The 16528-nt window shown below is 40.5% G+C and overlaps 1 protein-coding gene across 5 annotated transcripts in view; it reads right to left on the reverse strand.

Annotated features, from left to right (window-relative positions):
• The window catches only part of ASTN2 (astrotactin 2), a 999842-nt gene that overhangs the window by 216144 nt on the left and 767170 nt on the right, over positions 1 to 16528 (reverse strand). The gene's annotated exons all lie outside the window — the stretch shown is intronic.

Genomic DNA, 16528 nt, shown 5'->3' on the forward strand with positions numbered 1-16528 from the left:
CTTGGGAGGCTGAGGCAGGAAAATCATTTGAACCTGGGAGGTGGAGGTTGCAGTGAGCTGAGATTGCGCACTCCAGCCTGGGCAACAGAGTGAGACTTCATCTCAAAGAAAAAAAAAAAAAAAGAAAGAAAAAGATGTACTTAGACATACTGCAGTTATTTCAGAGCCCTATAATCAGTATGGCCTGGATAAGACTGAGTTGGCTTTGCTAAAGTTGCTTATCAGCTTAAGAAGATTTTGGGCTGAGACAATGGGGTTTTCTAGATATACAATCATGTCGTCTGCAAACAGGGACAATTTGACTTCCTCTTTTCCTAATTGAATACCCTTTATTTCCTTCTCCTGCCTAATTGCCCTGGCCAGAACTTCCAACACTATGTTGAATAGGAGTGGTGAGAGAGGGCATCCCTGTCTTGTGCCAGTTTTCAAAGGCAATGCTTCCAGTTTTTGCCCATTCAGTATGATATTGGCTGTGGGTTTGTCATAGATAGCTCTTATTATTTTGAGATATGTCTCAACAATACCTAATTTCTTGAGAGTTTTTAGCATGAAGTGTTGCTGAATTTTGTCAAAGGCCTTTTCTGCATCTATTGAGATAATCATGTGGTTTTTGTTTTTGGTTCTGTTTATATGCTGGATTACATTTATGGATTTGCAAATATTGAACCAGCCTTGCATCCCAGGGATGAAGCCCACTTGATCATGGTGGATAAGCTTTTTGATGTGCTGCTGGATTCGGTTTGCCAGTATTTTATTGAGGATTTTTGCATCAATGTTCATCAAGGATATTGGTCTAAAATTCTCTTTTTTTGTTGTGTCTCTGCCCGGCTTTGGTATCAGGATGATGCTGGCCTCATAAAATGAGTTAGGGAGGATTCCCTCTTTTTCTATTGATTGGAATAGTTTCAGAAGGAATGGTACCAGTTCCTCCTTGTACCTCTGGTAGAATTCGGCTGTGAATCCATCTGGTCCTGGCCTCTTTTTGGTTGGTAAGCTACTGATTATTGCCACAATTTCAGATCCTGTTATTGGTCTATTCAGAGATTCAACTTCTTCCTGGTTTAGTCTTGGGAGAGTGTATGTGTCAAGGAATTTATCCATTTCTTCTAGATTTTCTAGTTTATTTGCGTAGAGGTGTTTGTAGTATTCTCTGATGGTAGTTTGTATTTCTGTGGGATCGGTAATGATATCCCCTTTATCATTTTTTATTGCATCTATTTGATTCTTCTCTCTTTTTTTCTTTATTAGTCTTGCTAGCGGTCTATCAATTTTGTTGATCCTTTCAAAAAACCAGCTCCTGGATTCATTAATTTTTTGAAGGGTTTTTTGTGTCTCTATTTCCTTCAGTTCTGCTCTGATTTTAGTTATTTCTTGCCTTCTGCTAGCTTTTGAATGTGTTTGCTCTTGCTTTTCTAGTTCTTTTAATTGTGATGTTAGGTGTCAATTTTGGATCTTTCCTGCTTTCTCTTGTGGGCATTTAGTGTTTGAATGCATCCCAGAGATTCTGGTATGTTGTGTCTTTGTTCTCGTTGGTTTCAAAGAACATCTTTATTTCTGCCTTCATTTCGTTATGTACCCAGTAGCCATTCAGGAGCCGGTTTTTCAGTTTCCATGTAGTTGAGCGGTTTTGAGTGAGTTTCTTAATCCTGAGTTCTAGTTTGATTGCACTGTGGTCTGAGAGACAGTTTGTTATAATTTCTGTTCTTTTACATTTGCTGAGGAGAGCTTTACTTCCAACTATGTGGTCAATTTTGGAATAGGTGTGGTGTGGTGCTGAAAAAAATGTATATTGTGTTGATTTGGGGTGGAGAGTTCTGTAGATGTCTATTATAAATCATGCTGCTATAAAGATACATGCACACGTATGTTTATTGTGGCACTATTCACAATAGCAAAGACTTGGAACCAACCCAAATGTCCAACAATGATAGACTGGATTAAGAAAATGTGGCACATATGCACCATGGAATACTATGCAGCCATAAAAAATGATGAGTTCATGTCCTTTGTAGGGACATGGATGAAATTGGAAATCATCATTCTCAGTAAACTATTGCAAGGACAAAAAACCAAACACCGCATGTTCTCACTCATAGATGGGAATTGAACAATGAGAACACATGGACACAGGAAGGGGAACATCACACTCTGGGGACCGTTGTGAAGTGGGGGGAGGGGGGAGGGTATACCTAATGCTAAATGACGAGTTAATGGGTGCAGCACACCAGCATGGCACATGTATACATATGTAACTAACTTGCACATTGTGCACATGTACCCTAAAACTTAAAGTATAATAATAATATAAAAAAAAAGACTGAGTTGGCTGTGGATTAAATCATGATATCTCCCCGAAAATTCATGTTGAATCTTAATCCTCAATGCAACAGTATTAAGAGGAGCGGTCTTTGGGAGGTTATTAAGTCATGAGGGCTCTACCTTTATAAATAGGAGTATTATCTTTATAAAAGGGCTCAAGGTTAAAGCAAGTGCTCTTTTGCCCTGCCCTTTGGTCCTTTCTGCCATGTAAGGACACAGTGTTCCTCTCCTCCCAAGTATGCAGCACCAAGGTGCCATCTTGGAAGCAGAGAGCAACTCTCACCAGACACCAATCCTGCCAGCACCTTCATCTTGGACTTCCCAGCCTTCAGAACCATGAGGAAATAAACTTCCTTATAAATTACCCAGTCTCAAGTATTTTGTTAGCAGAAATGGACTAAGGCAAAGTCTACATCAAGATTCAGAGCCATGTGATGAAAAACTGTTGAGGGAACTGGGAATGATTTCCAGGAGAGAAGAAAAAATCAGCTGAGACCTAAAATATCTTCAAATACTTGAAAGACTGTCACTTAGAATTGGAGAGAGGATTAACTTTTGTTGAGCTTTTTCTAGTGCAAGGCAGTGTTGCTAAGCACCTTACATGAACTATCTCTTAATTTGTGAAACAATTCTATAAGGTAGATATTATTAATCTCATTTTACTGATGGTAAAACAAGAGCTTAAGAATTTAAGTAACATCCCAAAAGGCAGACAGTATTTTTTGAGACAAAAGTAGTATTTAAACCCTCATCTCTCGCTTTCAAAACATATGCTCTGTCTAGTAAATCAATAGCTAAAACCTGCTCAATACAGTGTTGATAAACAGAATTAGAAACTACAAGGACAAGAAACGTATAGAAAAATACTTTGATTCAATATAAAGAAGGGGCTGGGCATGGTTGTACATGCCTGTAATCCCAGTACTTTTGGAGGACAAGGCTAGCAGATTACTTGTGCCCAGCTGTTCAAGACAAGCCTGGAAAACATGGCAAAACTCCATTTCTACAAAAAATACAAAAATTATCCAAGCATGGTGGCATGTGCCTATAGTCCCAGCTACTTGAGAGGCTGAGGTTGGAGGATCGCTTGAGCCAGGGAGATAGAGGCTACAGCGAGCAATGATTGTGCCACTGCACTCCAGCCTGGGTGACAGAGTGAGACCTGGTCTCAAAAAAATACATACATACATAAAGAAGGATGTTCTAGTAGTGGCGGAACAGGATGCTTAGTAGGTCACTCAGCAAACCATTCCAGGAGAATTCAAAAAGAAGCTCTTGCAGGATATAGGAGAAAAGAATCAAGTAATACATAAGGGTTGTCCTAGATGCCTGTATAAACCCTTCTATTCCTTTCTTCTCATAGGCACTGTTGTGATCAAAAAATAAAACAATGAAATGTAGAAAAGGAGGAATAAGAGGAAAAGCAGAAAGTAGCAAAAATATGATAAGTAAGAATTTGTCTTTACTCAGCACTTATTATGCACCAGCACAAAGCTAAACATGTTAGTACCCATCTCATGCAATACAGTACTTTCAGATATTAGGAATTATTAGTAAACTCTAGTTAGTAAACATAGGTGAGCGAATTAAGGCTCAAAGTCCATTGCCACAAGTAACTAACATAGGAGAGAGGCAACAACTAGGGCTTGATGAAAGATGTGACCAGATGAAAGACAATCTTTCAACTACTAGAGTAAAAAGCTCAAGTTTTTCTAATAGATCACCTTTGTCTACAGGTTTTTCAATACGTGCTGTGGGGAATTGCCAAAAAAAAAAAAAAAAAAAAAAAATCAAGCCCGATCGAGCCTCTAGACCTAACTACACAGTTACAAGAAATACAAGGCCAGATGAGGACATTAAATAACAACATGGGAATGCAATCAGCAAAATCCAGGTTGTGGGGAACTCTGCAGCAAAAACAACCCAGTTTTATCCACAAAATATCCCAAGGAATAAAAAGAGAGATAGATAGGTTAGAAGAGACTCACTTATCAGCCAACTACAACATTTGGATCTTATTTAGTTTCTGATTTGAAAAAACAAACAAGTACCAAAGATATAAGACAATCCGGTAAACATGAACAATAACGGGATGTTTGATGATATAGAGAAATTATTGTTCATTTAGGAATCCTGGATAGGGCATTAAGGTTATCTTTTGAGTGTTTATGTTTAAGAGATAAGGACTTTAACATTTACACATGAAATTATCTCACATTTGAGATGTATTTCAAAATTACCAGGGCAGTATAGAAGCAGATGTGCGAGGAGGTAACACAGGATTGGCATGATTAATCACTACTAAAACTAGAAGATGATAGATACATGGCAGTTCATTATTATATTCTCTCTACCTTTGTATATGTTATGCTTTTCTGAACTAAGTTGATTTTGGAGTGGGTAGCAGATCCTGGGATTTAACAGTGCTCCCCCAAATGGGATAATTTGGAGATGAAGCTAAAAATGAAAAAGAAACACATGATACAAGGAGAATCCACATTCTTTGTGGTCTTCCTCTCCTCTCAGGATATGAATTTATAGCCTGGAATCCTTTTGCTCAGAGATGCTAGGCATGATGTAACTCTGTCGCCCAGAGAAGGCACTGCACAGACTGACCATCTGTGTAATGGTACAAACTCATGCTGCTTTCAACTGCATATGCCTGGTGAATTGTGAGACACATCTGGAATTACTTTTTTTTTTTCTTCTTAGATTAGGAAGAAATAGAAAGAGAGTTGGATTGTTTGTGAATTCTCTCCAGGCCCTCAGCACCACTGCTGACTGAAGTTGCCTAATGACCTAAGAAGAGCTCCCCGTGAACAGGGTTAAGCTCCAAAAGGGATGGAGCCTGCAGCTTGCTCTTCCTGGAAGCCCAGCACTGCCCTAGCTGGGGCAGTCTTTGATGATACCCTCAGATAAATGATGGTGGTGTGATAAATAAGTAGACATTGGACAGCTGGAAAAAGGATTCCAGCCCTGGCTCTGATATTTGCTAGTCTTACAGGGCTTTAGATGATGGCTGGCTACACTCTCTGAGTCTCAGTTTCCTTATCTATAAAATGAAGATAAACAGTGCTACCTTCATGCTTCTATTGAAAGGAGCCAATGTATGTGAAAGCACCATGAAAGCATGTCAATGCAAGCTGGTGACCTTTTTTCACTCATTCATTCAATTATTTATTTTCATTTTAAGTGTATTTATTGAATTTCTACCATGCATCAGGCACTTTACTATAAGCTGTCGGTGTAAGGCTGACTAAAAGTTGGTGTAGTACCTGGTTTCATGAAGTTTACCTGCTAATGTATAGGAAAATATTTTGACTTAATATAAGAAAGGATGTTCTCTCGGTGAGGGAAACCAAACGCTTAGGTGTCACTGAGCAAGCCATTTGAAAACTGGGAATGTTCAAACAGTCTCCACAACTTTTTGCAAGGTGCGAAAGAAAGGAATTGAGAAATAGACTAGGGTTGGGTTGGATGCTTCTATAATCCCTTCTGTTTCTGAGTTTATCTGCTGTTTTTTCCTCATAAACTCTGTTATGACCATAAAATAAAATAATAAAATTTGGAGGAGGAGGAAATACAGGCATCAATCAGTTTCAAAAAATAAAAGTATAATTAGAAAGTGTGATAACTGCTATGGAAGAAAGACAAAGAGACCCAAGAAAGTGAGTGAACAAATAAACAAGGAGGATCTTATCAAATCTGGAAATCTTGGCAATCTGATAAACGAGTAACAGTTCACTCAGTGGAAAGAAGAAAAGGGGAGAAATACATTCCAACTACAGGCAATAGCCTGTGCAAAGCCTCTTTGGCAGGACAGAGCACAGCGTTTCCAAAAACTAGAAGAAGATCACTATGGCTGGAGCACAGGAAGCAAGAGAAGTAAGAAGACAAGATGAGTTTTAAGAAATTAGAAGGTTTCCACCCAAGCAGCCCCTGTGCACCATGGAAAGGACTTTGGTTTTTATCTTAAGAGCAACTGGAAGTCGATAAATGGTTTTAATCAGGAAAGTGATGTGAGCAAGTTTTAGTTTTGAAAATATCACTCTGGCTGCAAAGAAGTGGACGGATTAAAAGAGGCAGGGGTTGTTATTAGACAGGAGACTATTGAAATAGTACAGGCAAGATTTGGATCAGTTTGGGAAAGAGTGAATGTATTAGAGAAATTCTTAAGGAGATAAATCTACAGGACTTGGAATGGGTTGTATTTGGTGGGGAATGGGTGCAGGTGGAAAGGAAAGAGTTATCAAGGCTGACTCCTTGGTTTCAGGATTTTAAAAATGGAAATAGAAAATACTGTCAGAAGAAAGGGAAGGCAATTCATGGCAACCATAGTAGAGTGGTCTGCAAGGGTTACAAATGAGAAATTACTGTACTTTTATTGTATGGTAGGAGCCAATCCTAGAATGAATCGAAGTGAATCAATGTAGACAGAGATGCCTGCTTTTTCAAAAGTTTTGGCTGTTAAGAAATGAAGAGACAGTAGCTGGAGAAGGTAACTGAATGCAATGACATTGTCTTTAGCATGCATTAGACTTAACTTTTATTTAAAATTTGAAGAAGAGAAGCTAGTAGAGAGAAAAGTGAGAAGAAGCTCAGGTGCTCAGGTCAAATCCTGGCTCTACAAGTTCCTATTTGTAAGACCTTGAGACAAGTGATTTAGCTTCTCCATGCCTCTGTTTTCATGCTGGGGAAAAAAGGATAATAATAGCACCCACCATGTGGAGTTGATGAGAGGGTTCAGTGAGCCAAGTACATAAAGTGCTTTAGCTAAGCTCCTGGCACCATGGAAGTGCTCAGTAAATGTTTGTTATTATTAAAAGGACAAGGGAAAGCTTTTCTGCCATTCTCTTTTTTTATTGCATGTAATAACTAATTCAATGTCCCATGGAAAAAAATATTCTCTTCTCTGACATGCAAAAATGTTTGCATTTGCTAGAACTGTATATCTTGCATTTCTTATTGAATCTGGTAGTCTTCAGGTTCCATGAAAGAGCTATGTTTTCCAGTTTTGCAGGTAGACAAGCCAAGTATGAAGTTCCTCTTTTGTAATTGGCCATGAGTATGTTGAGTAATATGTGGATTATTTCTCCCTCTTCTCTTTGATCTTCCCTGTTGCCAAGGATTGCCTGACAGTCTGATTCTTGGCCGGTTCACCTCCTTCTCAGAATGCACTAAGATAGAAAGGAAGTGACCCACAATAGCAGAGAAGGTTTAAGCTAGATTATAGGAAGTACTTGACTTTCTCAATCCCTAAACAAGGAATTCCCTGAAGGAATTTCAAACTGAAAATGACATATGAACCAGGTTTTGGGTAGTGGTTCTCAAGCTCATTTTGTACCAGAATTACCTGGGGAAGCTGGAAAATGAAGACTCCCAACCCACACACACACAAAACAACAACAACAACAAAAAAAAAAAAAACCAGAATCAGTAGGAAGAGAAAAGGAAACTCCATTTTAAACAAACACTTCCCCCATTCTCACCTTAAGTGATTTTGATCCACTGAGACACTCTGAGATCCAGAACTCCACTCACTAGGCACTCTTGACCTCCCTTATTCTGCTCTACTTTTTTTCTATACTTTTTACTATATTATTTACTGTGCTGATTGCTTACTTCATGTCTCTCTCACACACACTCCAGTAGAAATTAATTTCCTAGACTGTGAAGCTATAATGCCTGCTTTGCTCCTAAGGGTATCCCAAGTGCTCAGAACAGTGTCTGGCCAATAGGAGCCCTTTAGTCAATACTTGTTCAAATGATGTAAATGGAATTCTCACTCTTCAGCCATCTCATACATATACCCCCCATCTAACTGACATTGACCCTCTTAGTTTAGTATTCTACAACATTTGAGTCAAGAATATGGATCTATTCTCCAGGAGAAAAATACAAGTAATGTATAATTCTGCAAAAACTTTCTAGGGATGAGCATCCAAAGATCCTATAAAGTCAAGGATCCCCAAATGCCAAATTAACAACCCTTGCCATAAAATCGGTCCTGGTCCCCGCAATTCATCTTCTGTTACTATAGTTGCTACTCTAAGACTCAAATCGAGTTATAGCTCTCCATTGACCCACAATCTTAAAAGACTCTATATGGTTTGCACAGCACCCGAATTTTACAACATGGCATTCAAAGTTGCCCACAATGCAGCCTTCTGCCTATCCCTTTTCCAGTTTTATTTCTACCAAATCTTTCAGGCCTGTTGCAAGAATGGCTGACTGAACACAAAAGCTTTGGACTCAGACATCCTGGGTTTGAATTCTCACCCCACAACTCACTAGCTATGTTATCTTAGGTAAATTATTTACCTCTCTGAAGTCTCAGGTTTTTGTTTTTTAATTTGTAAAGTAAGCATAATAGTGAATATTTCAAATGTGTTGTAGAGTAAGAGAACATATATAAATACACATGAAGCAATTTTTAAATGCCAGGCACATAGTTGGCACTCAATAATTGTTAGGTTTTATTCTTCTATTCTTCTATTCTACACGCTCAGCACATAGTATTGACACATTTTTCTGTCCCCTGCTTTTCCAATATTGTTTAGTCTAGACCGGGGTTTGGCAAACCTTTCCTGTAAAGGACAGAAAGTAAACACTTTGAGCTTTGCACCCCATATTGTTTTCTGTAGCTACTACTTAACTCTGCTGTTGCAGCAGGAAAGCAGTTATAGATGATATGTAAATCAAGATATGTGGCTATGTTTCATAGACTTGAATTATAAAAATAGGAAGCAGGCTGGATGTGGCCCATGGGCCACAGTTTTCCAACTCTGGTCTAGACTAGCTCTGAAATCTTACAGACCTGGGTTCAAGCTTCTCTGGGGTTCCATCTCCTTATCTGTTAGATAAGGATAATAATAGTACTTCCCTCATAAGTTGTTAGATGATTAAATCAGATAAAGCATGTAAAGTCCTTAGCACAGTTTTTGGCACATAGTACATATATATGTATCTGGTGGATATTATTGTCTTCATCATCAAAAAACTTGCTTTGCAGTTCTACCATGTGCCCATATCCACCTTCCCTTCTTCAAGAATTGTTTCCAGATTCTCCCTCTCAGAGTCTCTTTCTCTCTTCTAACACTGTTGGAATGTCTATTGCACTATTCAAAAATAAATCATGCATTTGTGTAGCATACGTAAGTAATTATAGTAGCATATGTGTCCTTGTTACTAGACTGTGTGCTCCTTGAAGGCACAGTCTGTGTCTTGTTCCTCTCTATAGCACATTTTCTAACACAGTATCTGGCACAAAGTAGGCAACCAATGCAAGATAATCGCAGTGATGGGGCTATGGTGAGGGAGATGCTGGTAGTGATAGTAGTGGTGTAGCGTAGTGATGGTGGTAGTGGTCATGGCTGTAGTGATGGTAGGTACTGGTAATAACTGGGGGAGGGGGTGAGACTTAGCTGTTAATTTCTCTTCAAAGAGTGGTTATATGGAATTCTCTTCTCAGTTGGAGCCAAAAAGTGGAAATGAAACAAACAAGCTTTTCTGGAAGACAGAAAGGATCTGCTGGAAGGTCAGACAACCACAAGACCAGAATTACACATGACTGTCCCTAGGGCAGCATGAACAGAAAATGCTCACAGGATTGGAAGTCAGAAAACCCGAGGGCTAGAAAGAACCATTCAGATCTACAGAGTATTTTACAGCCTTCAAAACACTAAAAGTCTCTTAATTTTTCTACAGACATCTGTGGGGAAAGTTACCACCACCCATTTCCAAGATGAGAAAACTGAGCCTTGGAAAAATAAAAGATATTTCCAAGGGTTGAAGTCATGTCTTACTTCAAATTCAGCCTTGGCTATGTGACCTGAAAAAACTCAGTCCTCAGCTCTGTTCTTAGTTTTACTATCTGTAAAATAAAGAGGTTGATTTGTAAAATGAACAGAATAAGATTTTAACAGCCCTATCTGCTCATAAATGCTATGTCATTGTGTGCCACTGGTATGGAGTATAAGATATGTATATCTTTCTCCTCCCAGTATTAAATTTAAGGAGTAAAACTGGCATTGTCTCTGAATGGGAAACAAATTTCAGGTCACAGGATGCCTCTTCCAACCTCAAAAGATTTGCTTTATATTCTGGGTAGAAGTCAGAGCTGACCTTATCACATTGCCAAAGGGGACCTTGGATGAAGTTAGCCTGCTTTTCTCATCATACAGATAAAGAAATGGAGACCTAGACAGTAGAAGCATGTCCAATGTCATATGATAATCAAGGACAGAGCCTAGTTCAGATGCCTAGTGTCTCTGTTTTCTAGTTTTCCCAAAGAAAACTCCCAACCCTGAGATGAAAAGGGATAAATACTAGATTGCCTACTTTACAAATAAGTAAAAGTCAGATCACATAGACAGTAAATGGCAGAGAAGGGATTCAAATCCAACTCTGTCTGGCTCTTCGGTATGCCACTCCTCTGCCACCTCCACTTGGAAGACTCTCTTTCACCCAGAAGCTAAGTTAACAACCACACAAAGTCTTGTACATTTAAGCACCAGTTGTGCTGAGCCAAGCTCTGTGGCTTTGGGCCATGTAAGAGCCATTTAACAGGTGGAGGGAGGAGATTTATGCATTAATCAAATTATCCATCATAAAGAGTTTTTTCCTGCTTCTCTTGTTCAAAACAACAGCACAAGGTATAATCAAGGGCTCGTTTCCAGCTTAGGCAGAAGGCATCATCTTTTCCCATGCATTCACTGGAATGTACCTAAGGAGACCCCAACTACCCAAGGAGCTAGTGTCCAATGGTCCCCAAGGCCATCGAGAATACCTTGGTCCAGAATCAGAGAACAAAAATACCCCACAAACCTCAGGCATGTCATATCCTCTCTCTGTTAGTCCCTAACTGTGCCATAAAATGGGGTTCAGGATTTTACTCAGAGCCTCTACTCCAGGGATCGGGAGTTCTCATACAGAGGAACTTCCACTCTGCATTAAAATGAGCTACGATATTCATTGCCAACAGAGTACAAGTTCCAGCAATGTTTATAAAGTGAGAAAATGCCCCTGAGATCCCTCCATTTGTAAAGTGCTCTTTTGGGTTAGCCAATGGCCTCTCCCATACAAAATATGAATCCTATTCTAAAATGTCATGTCCCTAGCACTTTAGGTACCAGCAAAGTTTTCAAGTACTACCTAGAAGAGGAGTTACCAAAGGAAACATAGAAAAAGAAAAGAGTCATTTTAAATAAACATCATTCTTATCACTCATAGATAACATTCGTCTGTTAAGTGATTTCTTCTTGGACATTATGCATTCATTATCTCTTTTGATTCCCATGAAGTAGGGGTTGTGAGACCACATTTCACAAATGTGGAAACTGAGGTATGAAGACACCATTCAGCATCACATAGTGAATGGGGATTGAGGAAAGATCTCAACCCAAGCCGGTAGAGCAAAGAACCTGTACTATCTGCTTCCATGTAAATAAAGTGTCTTATAGGAAACTCAGAAAGAAACTGACTCAACTTATCTGTTTTTTAATTTTTGTTTTGTTTTTTGTTTTTTGAAGTAGGAAAAGAAAGTCCCAGAAAGAGAAAAGAACTTGCTATGACCTGCTATGACTCAGTGTGAAAGCCCAGGCCCCTCAACTATAGGTCAGGGCTCTGAAGTGTTTTCTTGTATCCATGTGGCCTGTAGAGATGATAGAAAGATGGAAAAGTCATGGGAGGAAGGGTGATGGGAGTTAGTGGCAGAGTTGGAGAAACAGATGATAAACAAAATGAGAGTAGCTGCTTTTTCTTCCCACCAGCTTTGTTTTGTGGCCATATTCCCTTCCTCCAGGATCATTTCCAGACCTGCAGTGGGTCTATCCCACTCACTCCCACTGCAACCTGGCTCCCTTGGAAATGTCTAAGGCACTCCATCCCTTAGGCTTTCATGACACTTTAAACAGGCCTTTCATTTGTGTTTGGGGAGGGAGAGAAGAAACTGGAGACTTGGAGGAAGCCTCCTACAGTCTTTCAGCTCTAACATTTCTTTGCAAGGATCACTAAGAGGAAAAGAAAGTGGAAGTGAAAAGATAGTGCCCATGCCTGTCTGTCTGTTCTAACTTCTCCTGGCTTCCCCACTGCCCTGGGGCTAAGCTCCTCACCACATGTTGTGCAGTTCTGCCTGACTTCTCTTCAGCATTGTCCATGGAGTTTTCTCCCAGTCTCAGCTCCAGCCACACTGGTTTTCATTCTCTTCCTGAAATGGGTCACATTTGCTTATTCTTCAGGTGTTTGCAGAAGTTGGGCATTCTACCAGCAATGTTCTCATTCTCCTCTTCCTTTCTGAAATCCCAGTCTTCCACATTCATTTTATGCACTTGGCCCCCAAAAGCTCACTTTACATGTCACTTCCTCAGGAAAGCCTTCTCTGACTGCATAAGGCCCCTTAATACACACTTGCAACCCACCAGCCTAGTACTCTGTACAGTCTTAGCTCTATTTATTCGTGTGATTGTTTCATTAATATCTGTCTTCTCCATAAGTCTGTGAACTCCATAAAGATAAAGACCATATCTACTTGTCATAATGTTCACTCTTCAGGGTATAACGCAGTCTTAGCATACAGTGGGGGCTCAAAGATACTTAATGAATGAATGACTAGCACTTCCAGCTCCACAGGTCTCCTGCAAGGAGAACAGTGACATCTAGTGACCACTTTCACACTCTTGGGATTCTCTGATCACACACCACTAATTGGCCTCAGAAAGACCTCACTGGATTTCCAATAAGTTGAATATTTCAATGATGCTGAGGGAACCTGGCATGGAATCCAGACATAGGGGAATCTGGCTCCTGCACAAACAGGAAAGGCACCACCAGCCTATCTATTGCTATGCATGTGCCAAGAACACATTGCAAAAGTCCCGTGGCTTGGCTTGTAGTGTGCCACATTGCAGATGAGGACAGTGTGGCCTAGAAAGGCCATCACTGGGGCGAGTTCACAGAACAGTAAACAGGGATATTCATAGGCTCATTCATGAAGTCCCAGAAGGCCAGTCATACACAACTACATCCTCACTGATACAACACTAGTCGAACCACTAGGTATTTTTATTTATTTATGTTTTGGAGACAGTGTCTCATTCTGTTACCCAGGTTGAAGTGCAGTGGCACAATCACAGCTCACTGAAGCCTTGACCTCCTACTTGAGAGCTTAATGCGCTCAAGTGATCCTCCCACCTCCTTAGCCTCCAGAGTAGCTGGAATGACAGGATGTGTGCCACCACACCAGGCCTTTTTTTTTTTTTTTTTTTTTTTTTTGAGACAGAGTCTCACTCTGTCGCCCAGACTGGAGTGCAATGGTGCGATATTGGCTCACTGGAACCTCTGCCGCCCGGGTTCAAGCAATTCTCCTGCCTCAGCCTCCTGAGTAGCTGGGATTATAGGCGCATGCCATCACACCCTACTAAGTTTTGTATTTTTAGTAGAGACGGGGTTTCACCATGTTATCCAGGCTGGTCTTGAACTCCTGACCTCATGATCAGCCCGTCTCGGCCTCCCAAAGTGCTAATTACAGGTGTGAGTCACCGCGCCTGGCCTAATTTTTCTTTTAGAAATGGGGGTCTCCCTATATTGCCCAGGCTGGTCTTGAACCCAATGGGCTCAAGCTATCCTCTCACCTCAGGCTCCCAAAGTGCTGGGATTACAGGCGTGAACCACTGCCCCTGGGCCTGTTCTTGTTATTTATTGGAATCTGCAATAGCCTCCTCATGGATCTCCTTGATTCTACGCTTAACATTCTCACAGTCTATTCTGACCCTGCAGTTTGAGGTGTGGAGACATACACATATGTATTTTATTGTTGGTGTTAGTTTGGGGACCTCTGATGCACAGTTAGATTATTTGCAATGTTCAGTTTAGGACTGAAGCTCATTGTTGAGCCATGCATGGGTAGGCTTTATTTATTTGTTCAGTTAGCTAGTTAGTTTTAATAAACTTTTTAAACTTTAATGAACTCTCACAAATCTACCACCAAAAACACCAGCTAGGAGCTGGGCGCAGTGGCTTACACCTGTAATTCCAGCACTTTGGGAGGCTGAGGCGCGCAGATTGCTTCAGGTCAGAAGTTCGAGACCAGCCTGGCCAACATGTTGAAACCTTGTCTCTACCAAAAATACAAAAATTAGCCAGCCATGGTGGTGGGCGCCTGTAATCCCAGCTACTCAGGAGGCTGAGGCAGAAGAATTGTTCGAACCCAGGAGGCGGAGGTTGCAGTGAGCCAAGATTGCGCCACTGCACCCTAGCCTGGGCGATAGAGTGAGACTCAGTCTCAAACAAACAAACAAACAAACACCAGCTAGGAACTTGAGTACTTACATGTAACACATGCTTCCTTATGCCATTACCTTACTTTTCCTGACTCAAGATCACCATCATCCTGTCTCCTATGTTCATCACTTCCTTGCTTTCCTTTTTAAATCATATTTATTGCATCTGTATTTATTCCTCAAAGATAGTATATTTGAGGTGTAGGTATGCTTTAACTTAAAGAAGGGAGGAAAGGGTGTTGTGCCATATAAAATCTTTGGAGCCAGGCATGGTAGCTCATGCCTGTAATCCCAGCACTTTGGGAGGCCGAGGTGGGTGGATCACCCGAAGCCAGGAGTTCAAGACCAGCCTGACCAACATGGTGAAACCCCATCTCTACTAAAAACACAAAAAATTAGCTGGGCATGGTGGCAGGTACCTGTAATCCCAGCTACTCTGGAGGCTGAGGCAGGAGAATCGCTTGAACCCAGGAGGTGGAGGGTGCAGCGAGCTGAGATCGCACCATTGCACTCCAGCCTGGGCAACAAGAACAAAACTCTGTCTCAAAAACAGAAAAAAAAAAAATCTTTAGGACTTACTTTCTTCAGTTAATAATATGTTCATTCATTTCATATTGACAAGTATCACTACAGCTCATTCATTTTGGTTATTGTAGTATATTCTATTGAATATATATCCTATGCTTTATTTTAATGCCGTCCCATGGATGGGAATTTGGGTTTTTTACAGAGGCCTCCTTCTGCCACACAATCTAATCCCAACAGCCTCCTGCCAATAATCATGCATCATCATCACCTCATGGCCCGAAGGATAGGGTCAGAATTCCACAATTTGGCTTGCAATACTGTGGAAATGATCAGGACTTATTTTGTTTCTCCCTCCGTCCTTGGTCTTAGTCATGGGGCATTTCTTTTGGTCTTTGTACAGACAATGTTCTTTTCTTCCTTAGGTCATCTACCTGACACTTTCCCTACCTCCTTTCTCTCATGCCTTCTCTTTCCTCTATGAAGCTCTGTATGAGCACTCAACACCCTCCAGCACTTAGCCAAGAAGGATTCTGTGGGAGGGGCACAGGATTCATAGAGTTCTACTAGACTTAGTCAGTGGTCTACCAGTGGAGGCCCAGGGCTGTCTGGGAGGTGTTGTAGAGGGAGGAGTGGGGATCAAATGGGAGATGCTTTATCTACCTTCCTCTGCCTCATTGAAATAGTGGCATCATTATTCCTGATTTTATGGATTGAGGTTCAAGAAAGAGTGTATTTGGAAAAAGTGTTCCATAAAGATAAGTTTGCAAACCAGTGAATCAATAATTCATATGGTCCCCTGAAGCCCTGCCATTCTATAATTAAAAGTGAGAGAACCAAAGAGAAAAAGAGAAGCAATAATTTCATGACTAAGCATATAAACTCTGGAGCAGACCAACTTTGAGTAAATCACTCAATATCTTTGAGGTTTCCTCAGCTGTAAAATGGGTATGATATTAAAATGAACCATATGAAATTGCGATTTTATAAGTAAAAAATGGCCAAATGTCAGCAATTTCATATGAATCGAACCAATATATGTAAGTAAATCACAGATCTGGAGGGCAGAGTAAATGAGATAATGCAAGTATTGTACTGAGGTAGATACTGCTAGGTTTTCACCAAACCCATGTCTTCTCCTAGGCACACAGCTAAAATCCATTTCCCTGTCTTCATTTCAGACAGGTATGGACAATGGCTGAGTTCTAATCAATAGAATGGATGAGAGGTAAAAATGACATTTGCCAGTTTCAGGCTTGATCTATTTAAACCTATGCTGTGCAACCCTCCCTGTTCTTTCTCCTTCCACAGCAATTGTGGAAGCATCAGGTCAATGCAGCACAGGGAACAAGCTGAGTCCCTGCACTACTTTTTTTTTTTTTTTTTTTTTTGAGACCAAGTCTCAC

This window comes from Pongo pygmaeus, chromosome 13 (assembly GCF_028885625.2).
Source record: "Pongo pygmaeus isolate AG05252 chromosome 13, NHGRI_mPonPyg2-v2.0_pri, whole genome shotgun sequence".
NCBI lineage: Eukaryota > Metazoa > Chordata > Mammalia > Primates > Hominidae > Pongo > Pongo pygmaeus.